The following is a 17,069-nucleotide window of genomic DNA, read 5'->3' on the forward strand; positions in this document are numbered from 1 at the left end:
GGAGGAGGAGGGAAGCGTGACTGCAGGAGATCAGCGCTGCGCCTGGGCCAGGGGATCACCAGCCAACCAGCAGGCAGGTCAGGTGGCGAGTAAACTGATTACCTGATTTTTTTAAAAGCTTGTGAAATTATTCTTTGAAAAGAAATGAGTTATTCAGCTGCAGTTCAAGTACCTGCAGGTGGAATGAATCACAGAAGGAGAAAGTAGAAGGGAAAAGTAGATTATGGCAGAGCCCAGCCCCCTGGTTTATAAGTGAAAGCATCGCCAGCATTCCCAGCTGAGTTCTGAGGCTCTGTCACAGAAAACCAGCAGGCAGCTGGAGAAGGCAGGGACACTGAGTATCCCGGGAGGCTTACTGAGACTGCGTTTGCTGTCCATGGTGCTGGCGCAGCAGCTTCAAGCTCTCTGGCCAAACAATATTCTTTTTTATTTTAAAGAATTTATTTATTTATTTTTAAAGACAGGGGAAAGGAAGAAGGAAGAGAGGGAGAGAAAAAAACATCAAAGTGTGGTTGCCTTTTGCACGCCCCCTACTGGGGACCTGTCCTGCAACCCAGGCATGTGCCCTGACTGGGAGTCAAAACAGCGACCCTGTGGTTCGCAGGCCAGCACTCAATCCACTGAGCCACACCAGCCAGGGCCAAACAAAACGCTTGTATCCTTTACTTACCTGCTCTCTGTCTTCTGTTTAGTTCCCAGCCTATAAAGTGAGAATATGGTCAAGGTCATACCCTTAGAAATCTACAGATATCCACAACCAGGACTTTCCTCTTTTCTTTGGCTGCTGCCTGCTGCCACGGCTACGATGATTTGGTGGTACAACTGGCCACCACAGAGGCAGCATTGTGTTGTTGGGGGAAATCAACTTTGCTTAGAGGCCGACAGTGGATAATGAGAGGTTTGAGAAGACGTGAGTTCAAGGTTTTTTCCTTTAAAACCTGTTTAAAACAGTGTGTGAGAGAGTCAAAGTCTCAGTCCCCTTGCTGCAGTTTCTGCCCCTGCTGACCGTGGTTCCTTCCTCGAGCTCTCAGGGGTCTTCGCCCATGGCCGGTGACGTCGCTGGCCTGGGCTGTGGCCCAGTCTGGAGGTGGATAAAGCTTTAGATGATACTCCTGAGATGAGGCTTTCAGAACCTCCCCACATTGGTACCTCTTCCATCCTCCTTCATTTGTGTACAGGCGCAGTCGGGTCAAGACGAATAAGGAGCACAGCCTTCCGGGAGAAAGCAGTTGCAAAGGGTAATAAGCTTCAGGATGGGCTCCAGGCACTTTTAGTGTCAGATTAAGATGTATTGTCTGAGTTATACCACCTTCTCTCCTAGGGGCTGTCATGATACTAAAGCCATATGTGTATAAGCTGGTGGGAGGTGCAGCTTGCCCCTTGGTGGGCCGGTCCTAGGTGGATGAGGCCCTCAGCTGTCACTGGCTGTGACTGGTGGACAGTCATGCTCCTGTCTTCGGGTCTCTGAGACATATCCTTTATCATTCTGCTCATAGCTCCCATGGGTAAAGGCTGCCCCACATAGCCAGGTGTGGGGAGTTTAGGATTGTCCAGGCCCTTTCCTGTTCCTCGTCCCTGACCACACCGGAGTCCAGCACTGACCATTCCCCCCTCCTCCTGGACTCAATGAGTGGTCTGAGGCAAGTCGTCCCTGAGTCCTGACTTCCTCCTTTGTAAATTGAGGGGCTCTTCCTTTCATTTCTAGTACTCTGAAATGAAGTAAAAAGCTCTTACTATGGGCTGATAATCAGTTAATGTTGGAAGGATGCATTGATTGTATTGTATAAAATAAGGTTTGTAGATTTTAAGTTAATGCATGGATTCCAAATATATAGGCTCATTTGTTCTTATAATCGGTTATTTGCTGACTTTTTCCTACTCACCATGGAATCACGCAAATGAGAGGCAGCATGTTTCCAGAATAACGTGGGTTTTGATCCTCGGTTATTGTATCTGTGTGGTAAGACTTATCAAGGGTGTTAAACCCTTGTACCAATAGATAGGTGTTGCTCTCAGTTTTTTTTTTTTAGCTAGAAAACCTTTTTTTAGGTAAGAATATTAAAATGTTACCTAATTCAGACTCATCTGCCTCCTAGAAGGAGAACTGAAATGCTAGACAGAAAATTCACAAGAGACAAAAGACAACTGGGCTGACTTTAACTAGGACGGCTTGGGTCTGTAGGCAGAATTTAGACAAGGGTATTGATCAGAAAGACAGGAATAACCAACTGTGGGCCTATGTGCCAGAAATAATGTGAGCCAGGGTGGCAGCAACACCTGAGAAATCTCCCCCAAGTTATGTTTCTCTGACACGGGGTGAGGGCCACTGGTAGCTTTTTAAGATCTTAACGGTAAGCACTTCTCTACCCGGTGAGGCTGAGTCTGGGCTCTGCGGGTGCCCTGGTCCCTGGGGAGGCATCACAGTGCCCTTGTCCACCCAGGAGCCCTCAGTCCCCTTGTTCTGCAGGAGGCCAGGGTCCCCTGGGGGATCTGAGGGACTGTGGCACTGGTGGGCTCAGCAGGGTTGGCATCTCATGACAATTTCTCTCTCTAGAGTTAGAGACAGTCGCTCCCTGCCACCCCCCCCCCCCCCCGGCCCTCTGGCCAGGCCTCTGGGGATCGGTCCTGCTAGCAGGGCTTTGCTACATTCCAAACTTGGGACACCTGCTAAACCTGGCTTCTTGTTATTTTGTGCCGATTATGCTCCCTACACTGGGTGTGGGCCCTTAGATATGATCTCTTTTAAGCCACAAAGGCCCTGCCGGATAGGTGTTACTTCTGTCTGACTGAAAAGGAAGCAGACCCAGACAGGAACAGAAGTCCATGTGGTCAGTAAATGGCAGAGCTGGGTGTTGATCTAGCTCTTTCTCATTCCAAATCCCTTGCTCTGTCTTGACAGACAAATTACGCTCACTAGAAATGTGAACACTTCAGTGGTTTTTAGTCTGGCTGTTTCAGGGGCCCACATTCGTGCTGGATTCTTCCTGGAAGAGGCACTGAGTGATGGAAATGCTGGAACTAGAACAAGAATAGACCACATGGGTCCCAAAAAAGGACACATCACTCAGTTAAGATGTGGTTTGTGGGATTCGGACCCCGGCTCCTGGGGTCTGCGTCATTATGGATGAAATATGAGACAAATTCACACGGACTACCGAGTCCTGGAGAAAAAGGGAACGCATGGCTTTTTTCTCAAGGGGAGCAAAAGCTTTGGTCTTCACTCCAATGAGCTTGTATTGTCTTACTGGGCAGGTTACAAGAAGATCCTCATTAACTATGCACAGGCTCCCTTTAGGTGGTTACCTCATACAGAAAACAAAGGAGAGGATGCTGGTAATCTCATCACAGGAGAGGGATATTTGCACATGAAAAGGAAAAGTGGTTGGACCAGTTACACTCATCCTTGGAAGGTTTAGCATGGTTTTTAGGAAGTTGCTTTGTATTAAATGTCCTCAATTCAGGGTGAGGGAGTTTGAGCAAAAAGCAAGACTCATAGCAGCCTAGGTATGTTACAGAACACAACAAGGGGGGCCTGGGACGATATACTACTACTGAAAGAAGGCCCGGGTCCGTTATGTCCGCCGCCCGAGGAAAGACGTCTCTCAATGCCAGAGATTCATGAAAAGGAAAGGAAATGTTTATTTAATGCTATACAAACTTTTTAAGTAGTGACCTAATGTCTTTATCAAAAATCCTAAAATCCCTTAAAACACCCACAAACAGACACAGTCCTTCCTTCCTTCCCCCTTTGCCCAGTACCGTATCTCAGGAAAGGAAATAGAAGTCCATGGCTCAGGCAGTCCTCTGGTTCTTCCCAGTTAGTAATCCGTCTTGATTGGGAAACCTCCTTGGGTTCCCGGCACCCTCTGCTGAGTCGCCGGGATCTCTGCTAAAACCAGGTGGTGGTTCCCCCTTCTAAAGCTGTGGGGGTTCCCACTCTGTCCAGGCTGCGTGGTTCCCCCTCTCTCAGGGCTGCGGGAAGGGAGAGTCTCCACTCTGTCTAGGCCGCGTGGTTCTCCCCCAGGGCCACGGGAGTCTTCACTCTGCTAAAGCTATGTGGCTCTCTCTCCAATGGCCGTGATCCTCTCTGCACCTCCACAGCCACATGGTTCTCTCTTCAGTAACTGTGGTCCTCCCTGCACTGCCACAGCTGCATGGTTCTTTTCTCAATGGCTGAGGTCCTTCCCACTCTGCTAAAGCCGCATGGTTCTCCCCCCCTCAATGGCTGCCGCCTCTGGGTTTTAAATCCCCACGGCCAATCTTCCTCTGCAGCCTCATTTCCGACTCCTCCCACACTCGGCTTCACATGCCAGAACTCATACCCTTCCAGCTTTACTGGACTGCCATCATGAGTCTGGGCAGGCGTGGCCCCATGTCCTTCCTGGAGTCAATCATCTCCAAGCTCCCATGCAGGTGCTGTAACTCGGGGGACCTGCCCCCCCAGTTATGTCTTGGTGGGGAAGTTACTTCCATTCCCCTGGCTCAGGGCATGGCCACAGCTATTTAACATATCTAAGCCACCAGCCAAAGGCTATAGATATGTTAAATGACCACGCCAGAGCTTAGCTGCAAGGCTGTTGCTATGCAAAACAGCTCTCAATGGCCTTGCTCCATTTGTCCCTTCCCCCAACCCACACCCCGGGGGGAGGAGGGGTGGATGGAGACATCTTAAAATCTCCTGGACACCTTAAGTTCTGGACCCCATTTTAAATGCCCATTTGGGGTACCCCCTCTTGCCTGCACCCTGTAACAGGTACATTGCAGGCCTGATTCCCCATGGGAAAACCTATCCGTGGGCATGGGTCCTGTGCATCTCCCAGTGGGAGCTGGGCCCACACCACGCAGAGCAGCCTCCCACAGTTGTGAAACTTAATTCTTTTGAGCGTAAACAAATGGCATAGTTGTGCCTAGACTGTTCTGAATTGCCTTTGACTGTATGAGTCTTTTCAATGGGATACTTAAATTCTACCATTTTTGCTTGATGCAGGAAGCATATGTTTGCTCATGTAAGGGGGGAAGCCATGAAATGATCTCAACCTTGCCGACTGTTTACAGCTATAGGAGCAGTGATTGCTTCCCTTGGGCCAAACATGTTTTCCTGAACCACATTTCAGTGTCTCCAAGGGTGGACTTCCCTTTCCACAGGGTTTTGCCAATGTTATGGTTTACAAAGGACAAGGAACTCTTTTACATATTTTTCCTCAGCAACTTGTGGACAAGAATCATTAAAGTAGAGGGGTTCTTAGAAGTCACTTAGATTATATTAAAATTTACTCTACCAACCGAAAAAGCGTTCCCATGGAGACCACGTTCAAGGAGGGCCCACTCCAGGCTCAGCACAACACTGGGGCTTTCTAGTTGTTAACCTCGCGTGGCCTGCCACCTCCCCAGCCTTCCGTCTCAGTGTCCACTTGCTCTGTTAGCTCCCGGTCCCGGCACCTGAGCATTTGGGATCTTTCGAACATGCCGAGTCCTTCCTTCCCTCTGGGCCTTTTCCAGTGAGGTGCCTTTGGCCTGGAGTCCCCTCCCCACCGCACCCTTAGCAGGAGCTTTTCCTCCCGCCTCGGACACGCCTCCCCTTAGGTAAGCTTTCTTTACTCCTGAGCTGGATGGAGCCCACCCCAACCTATCTTGCTTTCTTTCTAAGAATGGTGTTTTTAATCCTTCGGAGGACTTCCAATTTGTAATTACACATTCATTTGTCGACCAGTTTAGTTTCTGTCTCCCTGACTAGTCTGTGCGCTGTGTGAGGGCAAAGGCTGTGTTCGATCTGCTCACCAGAGCATCCTTAGCATTAGCGTGACCCCTGGCACTTCGTGGGCGGGCACTGATAAATAGTGACTGATTTTGGAATTAGTCTTATAAGCCCCAGTTGATGCCACCGACGATCAAAGAGGTAGTGCGACTTCTCAAAGTCACCGCCGAGTGGATGGCAGAGCTGCGACCCTAACCCAGTTCCTGACTCTCAGATCCAGTGCTCACTTCTCTTTACAGTGCTCTGTGACTTTTCTTTATTTAGAGAACAAAGCTTTTCTTGCCTCCCTGCCTCCTGGGCTGATAGAAACGTATCCTTTCAGCTGTTACAGTTATGTCTCAGCCCAGGATTCGAGAGAGTCCCGAACGAGGCAGCTGCGCACCTCCGACGGAGAACACTTTGAAGAAGACAGTATGTCCTCGGTTACTGGATCTCCCTGGGCTCAAGCCATCGCTGTCCAAACGCTGGCAGAGCTGTGACCGGGGACAGGGCTGGGTTGACTCCTATCTCTGTTCCCAGAACAGATGGCACACACACGGCTTTGTCTTATGGGGATACATGCAATAGAAAGACTGATTTTGAACAGCCCTATGGGTGAGCAAGAAAGTCCATTTGGCAGGTGTCAGAAGGCAGGGAGCGACCTCTCTGTTGCTGGATCTGAAACGACCTCTTTGTGCATGAAAGAAAGGTGCTGAGCATGGCTGTTGGAGGCCAGCGGGCTCTAAAGAGCTGGGAGAGATGTTTGGAACAAGCTCCAGAAAGTGGCCTTTTGATCTGTCCCTGGATGCTGACCAGCAAAGCCCATTTTCCCTTTCCTCCCAGGGAAGGCTGTTTTTGTGGGTTTGACTCATCATAAATCACTGATTTTGGAGTGGCATTGTTCTGCTGCTTGGCTTGCTATTGGGGCTGCTGTGTTGGGCCTGAGCTGGTGCCCCCAAGTCCCTCAGGAGCCCCGCTTTGCCAAGGCCGAGCTGGCAGAGCCATTGGAGGGGTGATATGTCTCCTGTCTCTGGAGCCCAGTTTGGATACAGCAGTTAATCTTTGGGTTCTGCACACAACACTAATCCCAACTTTTCCATAAAAATTAATGACTTGCTCTACTCCCTCACTGCTGATCAACCCATGGCCTGGGGCGTGTTCCCCGGCTTCTCTTCCTGTTCTGAAGGCTTTTCTTCTGGGACGGGCACTTAATGCTTTGCTTTTCTTCTTTTCATGTGTGTTCAGGTTCAGGTTCCTTCCCCAACTACAGGGAGGACTCCAAGCCTCACACAACAGGCTGTACCTTCCAGACCATGCAGTGTGGGCACCAGGTGCTCCACAGAGACTTGGACTTGAATCACAGACAGTGGCAGCAGGAAGGGACTTGGTGATCATGTCAAAGGGTTTTCACCCTGGGCTCTGCTGGCTCTGTGGAGCCCGCCGGACTTTGGCAAGAGGTAGTGTTACAGAACACAACAAGGAGGGCCTGAGACAATATACTATTATTGAAAGAAGGCCCCGGGTCCGTTATGTCCGCCGCCCGAGGAAAGACGTCTCTCAATGCCAGAGATTCATGAAAAGGAAAGGAAATGTTTATTTAATGCTATACAAACTTAAAGTAGTGACCTAATGTCTTTATCAAAAATCTCAAAGTCCCTTAAAACACCCACAAACACAGTCACAGTCTTCCCTTCCTTACTCCTTTGCCCAGTCCAGAGTACCATATCTCAGGAAAGGAAAACGAAGTCCATGGCTCAGACAGTCCTCTGGTTCTTCGTTAGTCCTCCTTCTCGACTGGGAGACCTCCCTGGGTTCCCGGCACCCTCGGCTGAGTCGCCGGGATCTCTGCTAAAACCAGGTGGTGGTTCCCCTTCTAAAGCTGTGGGGGTCCCCACTCTGTGCAGGCCTCATGGTTCTCCCTCTCAGGGCTGTGGGAAAGGGAGAGTCCCCACTCTGTCCAGGCCGCGTGGTTCTCTCTCCTAAAGCAGCACGGTTCTTCCTCCTCTCAATGGCCGTGATCCTCTCTGCACCTCCACAGCCACATGGTTCTCTCTCCCTGGGATGCGGGAGTCTCCACTCTGTCAAGGCCACGTGGTTCTCTCTCCTAAAGCAGCACGGTTCTCCCTCTCAATGGCCTCCAAGTCTGGCTTTTTTATCCCCACGGCCAATCTTCCTCTGCAGCCCCATTTCCAACTCTTCCCACACTCGGCCTCACATGCCAGAACTCGTATCCTTCCAGCTTTACTGGGCTGCCATCTTGAGTCTGGGCAGGTGTGGCCCCATGTCATGGAGCCAATCATCTGCGAGCTCCCACACAGGCACTGTAACTCGGGGGACCTGCCCCCAGTCACGTCTTGGTGGGGAAGTTACTTCCATTCCCCTGGCTCAGAGATGATCACAGCTATTTAACATATCTAAGCGACCAGCCAAAGGCTATAGATATGTTAAATGACCACGACAGAAGGTAGCTGCAAGGCTGTTGCTATGCAAAACAGCTCTCAATGTCCCTGCTCAATTTGTCCCTTCCCTCTACCCACACCCTGGTGGGGGGGGATGGAGACATCTTGAAATCTCCTGGACACCTTAAGTTCTGGACCCCATTCAAATGCCCACTTGGGGTTCCCCCTCTTGGCTGCACCCTGTAACGGTAGGAAGGAGCAGGGCTGGTGGAGCTCCCTTCCCCCGCCCCTCCCACTGAAGCAGCCACTCTTTATTTGTTTTACATATTGAACTTCTTTCTGAAATGTTGCTTGATTTAAGGGCTCATGGCTTAAAACCTCGGTTTGACACACTCTAGTCTATTTCAAATCCTCTGGGGAGATGCAATAGTGATCTGAACAAACCTTTATAGAAATTCTTCACTTAATGGGACATCTGGAGCTTTTGGCAGATAACCTATTATATTTAATTTTATCAGAGTGGTATCCATGTAGTAGAATGTGTACAGGATTTTGCACAAGTATATGTATGTTTTCATATGTGCACATAATACACATGCACACGTGTCTCCTCCCGTCTGGAAGCAATCGTGCATTGATTTTTAACATGCTGCTTGAATGTTTTTGTTTTCCCTTGGAGTCATTTCACTTTGCCTTAAATTGTAATTAGCTGTGTACATTTCTCTGCCTTGGTAAACTCTAAGTCCTTTAAGGTTTGAGACTCTTAACTAATTATCTCTGTAGCTTTTTAACACCTAGCAATGTGCTCTGCACAAGCAATTAATGAATCAGTCTTTTGTTGGAGAAAAACCAAGAAATAGCAGATATTGACTAGGGAGCCCAGTTGGTACGAATACAGTATATTGTTATGAAACCAGAATTTCATGAGTGGACCCCATAAGGACCTAGTTACCTTCCCACGGAGAAGAACGCCACCCGGCCGCAGGCTGTGCCCTGGCTGTCTGTCTGCCCCGTGTGTGCCATCATTCTTCAGGTGGGGCCCAGCAGACGGTCCTGACAACTCAACGCAAATCAATTTCTTTCTTTTTTTTAAAGATTTTATTTATTTATTTTTTTTAGAGAGGGAAGGGAGGGACAAAGAGAGAGAGAGAGAGAGAGAAACATCAATGTGCGGTTGCTGGGGGTCGTGGCCTACCACCCAGGCATGTGTCCTGACTGGGAATCGAACCTGCGATGCTTTGGTTCACAGCCTGCGCTCAATCCACTGAGCTATGCCAGCCAGGGCTCAACGCAAATCAAATTCAATCACTGGCAAAACAACCATGGGTGTGGGGCTTATTATAGAAGGCCAAAAATGTCAGTTTTGTAAGAGAATTCATGGGTATGACAGCAAATTTTATACATCACCTTGACTGGGCCACTGGCTGCCTCTGTGAGGTGTTTCTGGATGGAGTTAACCTTGGACCCAGTAGACTGAGTAAAGCAGGTTGCCCTCCCCCGTGTGGGCAGCACCAGTCAGTTGAAGGCCTGAACAGGACAAAAAGGCCGAACCTCCTGTGAATAAAAAAGAGTTCCCCTCTGCCTGGCTGTTGAGCTGAGACATTAGTCTTCTCCTGCCTTTGGACTGGAACTGAAAATCTGGCCTTTCTGGGGTCTCCAACCTGCCTGATTTCAGACAGTACCTTACCCCATCGCTCTCCTGGTTCTCAGGACTTTGGACTCAGGCTAGAGAGACATATTGGCTGTCCAAGGTCTCCAGCTGCTGACTGCAGATTTTGAAACTTCTCAGGCTCAGTAATTGTGTGATCCAATTTTTTATAATAAATTCCATTCTCTGTATAGACACATCCCATTGGTTCTGTTTCTCATGAGAATCCTGGTCAATACAGACTTTCATACTGAGAAATGGGGTGCTACCATGATAAATGTTTCAAAATGCGCTAGTAGCTTTGGAACCAGGCAGTGGGTGGAGGCTGGGAGAGTGTTGAGGTGCCTGTGAGAAACACAAACATTAAGGGCAACTCTGGTGAGAACACAAACAGAAATGAGGGACATGTTGTTGGAAACTGGAGGAAAAGCATCCTTTGTCATAAAATGGCAAAAACTTGACTGAACTATGTTCTATGTTCTATTTTGAGGAAGATAGAACTCATAAGCAAGGAAATTGTATATTTAGCTGAGGAGATTCTAAGCAAAGTGTTGAAGAAGTAGCTTTGTTCCTCCCTACAGCTTAGAGTCAAATGCTGTAGGAGAAAGATAAATTAAAGAATGACTTGTTACGAAAAGGGAACCAGAATTTGAAGATTTAGAAAATCTCAGCCTTCCCATATTGCAAAAAAATGAGAAAGCATGTTTCGAAGAGAACATCAGGAATGTTCTTTTCCAAAGAACTTACGGGATCATATGGACAGGAACACTGCCAGTCTGAACACAAGAGGACAGAGATGGGGCAAAATGAAGGAAGGTTGCTGGACTTACCGGATTCAACAGGACAGGAGCATAAAGTTATTTGGCTACAAATGTGTGTTCTTCAAGAGGAGGGAAGACGAACCTGCAGGCAAATCAGAGGTCATCAGGGCCAAACTTTAGTTTCACAGGACAGACAGCCTCTTCCTGAAGCTTTGGTGTGAGACTGTGGGGGAGGGCCCCCCAGAACTATGGGGGGGGCATCCTTGCTTGGCAGGATGTTCGGGGTGGGCCACCACCTAGAGCTGTGGGGGCGACCCTGCCACCCCCCTGAGCCTGGAGGGCAGAATCAAAGAGGATTATTCTTGGGCTTCAAAAGCTGATGTAATTTGCCTAATTAGATTTTGGACCTACGTGATATTTAGCTGAGACTTTGGACTTTAGACTTTATGCTGGAATGAGTTAAAACTTTGGCGCCTGTTGGGATGGAATGAATGTACTTTGTATACAAGAAGGGCATACATTTTGTTGGGGCCAGAGATAGAATGGTATGGACTGAATTGTGTGCCCCTAAAATTCTTAGGTTGAAACTCTAATCCGCAGAGCATTTGGAGAGAAGGGCTTTAGGAGGCAGAGTTAGATGAGGACATAAAGAGGGGGTCCTAATCTGATTGGTGGCCTGATAAAAGAGGACAGGAGATCATCATTCTCTCTGTGTGTATGAGCTGAGGAAGGGCCATGTGAATATACAGCAAAAGGGTTGCTGTCTGCTGCAAGCTAGGAAGAGAGTCCTCACCAGAAACTGAATGTTACTGGACCTTGATCTTGGACTTTCCATCCTCCAGGATTGTGAGAAAATGAAGCCAGCCAGTCTTTGGCATTTGTTTTGGCAGCCCGGGCTGACTAATGCAGTGCGATGCCTTGAGATCACTCTTACACTAATGGTCTAGGATCTGTGTGTTGAATATACACTACTGAGTCTTGACAGAACTCAGCTCAAATGCTTACCGCATTGAATTGAATTTATTAAGACAGGGTCAGGAGAAAGCCGTATGACCAACTAGCCAATGAGAGACATGAGCCTTGGAAGATTTATGTTTATGTTGTTCATGCTCCAAACTCTCTATGTCAAATCATCTTCCAAGGAGGGGTGTCCAACCTTTTGGTGTCTCTGGGCCTCACTGGAAGAACAGTGGTCTCGGGCCACACGTTAAATACACAAACACTGGTGAAAGCTGGTGAGGAAAAAAAAGGTTTTAAGTAAACTTATGATTTTGTATTGGGCTGCATTCATACCCATCCTGTGCTGCATGTGGCCAATGGGCTGTGGGATGGATACCCCTGTCAGACTAAGGTATAAAATTATAGGCAGGAGAAATCCCATACTGAGTAATGTAATTCAACATTTATTGAATGTTTACTATCTATAAGGTACCTTGCTAAGAAGGAGTTCCTCTCTGAGGAGAAGGTATTAAGATTCCTAAGATGTGGTCTCTGCCTTCCGAGAAGCTGTATCTCTGTGACATTCCTGCCTCACAAAGTATTTCTTTTTAAATTTCTTTTTTATTTATTCATTTGAGAGGGAGGGAGGGAGAGAGAGATAGAGAGAGAGAAACACTGATTTGTTGTTCCACTTACTGATGCACTCATTTGTTGCTTCTTGTATGTGCCTTGTATGACCCCTGACTGGAGATCAAACCTGCAACCTTGGCATGTCAGGACAACACCGTCACCAACTGAGATACTTGGCCAGGGCTCACAAATTCTTAACCTCATAAATAGGCGTTATCAACCTTTAATGTTCTTCAGGCTGAGGTTACCCTGTGATTATACCTATTCTTCATCTTCAAGGACAATTGTCTTCCGGGATCTGGCCCAGCCTGTCCCCTCTTCTTCCCTGACTTGTATTTACTCTTAGAGCCTGGGGACTGGCTACGCTCTATCTAGCTTTGTTTCTGGTCATTTCGATCAGCAGGGAGGTGCTAAAACTTCTGAAAAATGGGAAAAGGAGAAGTGGGGTCTTGTGTTACAACTATTGCATGAAAACTTGGCTGAGGCCCTGGTGGGAGATGCTAGAATATGAAATTTAAATGTTGGTGTAATTTCCTGATCGACACTAGTGATCATCATGAAACTTCACTTCTAACCAGCGATTATGATCTTCAGTCACTTGACTCGAATTAAAGGAGGCATCCCTCAAGCTGCTTTGCTGTTGCGTTTGTTCCCAGGCCTGGCACCAGCAAAGGCCATTTTAGCTTTGGGATCAGGTGTCACTTAGCACACAAATGATGAGATTTTGTTACCTTGCTTTGAAATCTAGTATCTAACTCATATGGCGATTTCTAGGGGCAAGGGACCTCTGTTGACTTCCCTGTGAAAAATATGAAAAGAACTTTACTTTCTTGTTGACACTGCCTTGGCCTTCCTTCAATAATGGAAAAGGCTGTGATATTTAAATTTGTGGGGAAATCAATCAGACATCTGTGGGTTAATTTGCAATATTTACATGCTACAATTAGTCACATTATGTTTTAATTATGTTAATTAAACTCATGTCCTAGAGAGTAGGGATTTACTCATTTTTTTTCCCTTGAATTCCTCCAAATGTATGTCTGGAAGCTGCTCCCCTGTGGTTTTCTGAGGGAGGGTCCTTTTTTTTCATTGTTATGACCCCAGAACAATTCTGGCATACCATAAATGCTTAATAAATCCCTATTGAATTGAATTATACATACACAGACATAGCTTGGAAAAATCCATGGTGCTAACTCCAGTGGCTTCTAAACTTGTTCTCAGCATAAAACAAACGCCTAAATTTGCTAACTCAAACAAATGCTTTGCAAGTCTTCCCATGCCCATTCATTTTACTGCATTAGCAAAATAAATAAAGCAAAAGTCCACCTGCCAGGCAAGAGATGAGAGAAAGGAGAAAACCTATTTTGATGTCAATTTTATGGTAGGCACAGTGTAAGGACCTTTCACATACATTATCTTATCACCAAGGTGCTTTTTCCTTTGGCTTAGCAGGTTGTTTTTAACAAAAAGCCAACTGAAGCAAAAAGGGAATTGCAACTTGGCTTGTTGGAAATCCCTAAAGACATCAGGGGCTGCTTAAGAGGATTAATAAAAATGGGTTTAACATTTTCTCTCATCGCTAACTCATCGCCTGTTGGGCAAACAGTTTTCTAGGTGATGTGCTGACAGTAAGCCATATTGCACTACCAGCTCATTATTTCCTGCCCAGTCAGAGTCTATGACTATTTACCTGGAACATGTCTGAAGCCGGGCTGTGGGTGAGGCAGAGACAGAACTCTGGTTGCCTCCTTCCAATGTCTATGTTTTAAAAGGAGAGACAGCTGTAATAGAACAAACAATTTTTTTTTTAAAAAAAGAAATGAAATAGGTGACATTGTGGTAAACAGGGTCTTTAAACAAAATGTGATTACAAACAGTAAATGGTCGCCCTCCATCCCTGACTGGAAATGAGCACATTAATGCTGTGAGCTTTCATCCACAGACATGCACAAATGAACATGATCCTGCGGCTCTCTGCCATTTGGTTACTTTTCATTAGCCTTGACCTCCCCAGGCCTACCTTTGTGTGGGTCAAGGTGCAAGAGCATGGAGGGACCCAGTAATGTCCGCTAATGGCAGTCCATCCGCATTATGTCACGTGCTGGAAGATCTGACTTCAGAGCGAAACACTCTGAACCCAGAGACCTGCTGACAACAGGTACAGAGTAGAGTCATAGAATGGAAACATCAGCTTTCGGCAGGAAAGGGAGAGTGTGCTTGTTCAATGGCCAGCTTGGTTCTTCCACCTTTTGAAGAGGTAAGCACATTAGTGGTTGGTTTCTTAATAAATTATACAACAGGGTGTTCCAGGGGCTCCATTCCCGGAAGGTGATTGTCTAGCGTCACGGAGCACCGAGCACCGTCAGCACCATTAGTGGCCCATCAGGGTCTAGTGGTCCAGAAATGCCGCGCCCATGTTTCCTGAAAACACATTAATTCAACCTGACAAAAAGAGGAGCTAGGCACCGGGCAGTTGATACACTGTAATATTATCCTTTTTCCTCACTCCTCCTGAGAGAACTCTCCTTACTACTGCGGGTCTGGTGATGTGTCCACATTGGATGATTTTGAATATACTACAGGCATATTCTTTACTTGTTTTAGAGGAAAAACTACGTAATTTATAGCTCTGGCTTACTGCCTTGTTCATACATAGAATGAGTGAGGGAATGTAGGTGGTGGGCCGCCATCCCCAGCTGGGAAACAAGAGCTTCTTAGAGTTCCTGCAATCTATCAACTTGTCAACCACATCATCACCGAGGAGTTTTCAGCCTGTCTTCCTTAAATGCCAGCTGTGTGGTCACAAGAAATCTGAAAATAGTAACACTACGACCACACAGTGGCGGTGTGAGTCATAGACATCATGATGAGAGGAGCCTGCTTTGTGCCTGGCACCTAGTGGCCACTCAGTGAGTGTTCACTGAATCTGAATCCCCCCGCCATCCCTGGGCCATCGCCTCATTAAAGCGTTGTACTCCAGCTAGTACAGAACACGTGTTTTTCATCATGTCCACTGTTAGCTCAGTCTCTCACTATCTGTGTTCCTTGTCCACCTGCCAACCTAGACAAATTGTCTTCACGTTTCTGAACGACAAGTTTGATTTTTTTAGGTAACAATTTTTTTATATTCTCAGTTTTATGATGGTAGAGTGCTATAGAGTACTGTTATTTTCCAGGAATGATTTAGTGTCTTATCAAGATGATTAAGACCTTACGTGTCATGCAGGTGAGTTTCTGGTCATGGCAAGGAGGAAGCAATGTGCTCTTGTGCTATTTTTGGCTAAGAGGGCAAATGGGAAATCCAGAGCTGATGAGGGTACAAAGCCAAATCTGCAAGTATGTTAGATTTACTGCATAGCTGGCTGCCTATTGGGTCCGTGTCCATCATCAGCTTGTAGTAAATGGACTTCCAGAACTCAATGAGGTATTTCTTTGGAAATTTGTTAAAGATGGAGTTCATGTTGTACCCAATTTAAAACCTGTTTATCAGAAGTTTTCGGGATTCTCACATCCTATCATCCAAAATATATATATTTTTAATCCCCCCTAGAGTGTGCATGACACCCTCTCTGTCCCTGCATCCCCCCCACGCTTCCCATCATGCTGCTTATATTCCAGCAGTATTTACGGTCCACTAGGGTTATTTCTGGATTCATATATTCCTAGGAAAAAGATAGCCCCTTGAAATATATAAGAGGAAACCCTATTAATGGACAATTTCCCCCTTAAAAATAAGAGATTGCAGAAGCTTTGCAGTGCAACGTGTTAAGAGCTATTGTTCCAACATAGACTCAAGATTCTGGCTCCTCTTGGCCCTATTATCTTCTCCCCACGTCCAAGAAGTTTGCTCAAGTTGGTACAGTGGGTGGCAGAGAGAAATATGTATATTTCTTAAGTGGTCTTAAGAACATCTATATTTCATCTATCTTTATAAAGGAATAACAAGCTACCATCTCAAAATTACTTCCTATTTTTCCAAGCCTGGCTCATGTTCTAAAATCCAGTCTTGACTCTGCAGGCCACATAATAAGCCTCCCATTCCCTAAAGGCTGTCTCTGTAGCACGGAGCATCCCCAAAACCTAGGGCTGGCAGCAACTGGCTGAGAACAGGTAACTGTAAGTCCCCTGGCCTTACAGTGGGCCTTGGAGTCTGGTCTGTGGAACCAGACTATATGAGAGTGTAATATGAGAGTGAACCACCATGGCTCCCTTTTAGAAGAGGACAGGTATAAATGCACTTAACTAACTGATGAGAGTAGTTGCAAGGAGGGTGAGACATAAACTAATGGGTCTCTTTAGTACTTAAATGGTATTAACAAGAAACAGCCCCACATGCGATCCCATTCATGACTGACCATTCTGGGGACCCAGGTTTTGGATTGCTTTTTAAGTAGCAGAGACAGGTTTTTTGCAGAAGCTAATGCTCTGTTTGCCTGACCGCCTTTCTGATTACTGGCCCATATTAATTTGCAGGACAGCTGGTCTGGTATCCACTCATGTGGAGAAAGGTAACAGGCCAAGACAAGATTCGGAACCACGAGTCTGACCTCCTTCGGTGAAGTGTGCTCACCAGTGATGTAAACCATGGCATCCTGTCTCTTGATGGTTTGGGTGAGCTTGTGACTCACTGGAGTCTGTTTATTTAAACAGCAGCAAGGAAGCAGCTGTTGTTCTGAAGACCTGAGGGGCGTCTTGTGTCTGAAATGGTGCTTCCACAGAAAACTCTGAATGCGGACCCAGACCACCCCCTGGCCTTTCCACCATCCCTTGAAAACAGACTTTCAACTTTCTCTTCAATATCTCTAGAGAAGGCTCCAAACTTGCTTTTGCAAAGCCCACTTCGCAAAATGCTAGAAGCGAGTTCTCCCAAATGTCCCGTCCCAGGCCCACGTGCTGTGATGTTATCGTTTGCATCTCGCCCTTTCCTGGCGAGGTGCACAGGAGAGCCCGGCGCA

At 46.9% G+C, this 17,069-nt stretch overlaps 1 protein-coding gene across 2 annotated transcripts in view; it reads left to right on the forward strand.

Moving 5' to 3' along the window:
* The window catches only part of KCNH1 (potassium voltage-gated channel subfamily H member 1), a 318,994-nt gene that overhangs the window by 166,673 nt on the left and 135,252 nt on the right, over positions 1 to 17,069 (forward strand). The gene's annotated exons all lie outside the window — the stretch shown is intronic.

This window comes from Phyllostomus hastatus, unplaced genomic scaffold, assembly GCF_019186645.2.
Source record: "Phyllostomus hastatus isolate PE091 unplaced genomic scaffold, TTU_PhHast_1.1 phas_contig_283, whole genome shotgun sequence".
Taxonomy (NCBI): domain Eukaryota; kingdom Metazoa; phylum Chordata; class Mammalia; order Chiroptera; family Phyllostomidae; genus Phyllostomus; species Phyllostomus hastatus.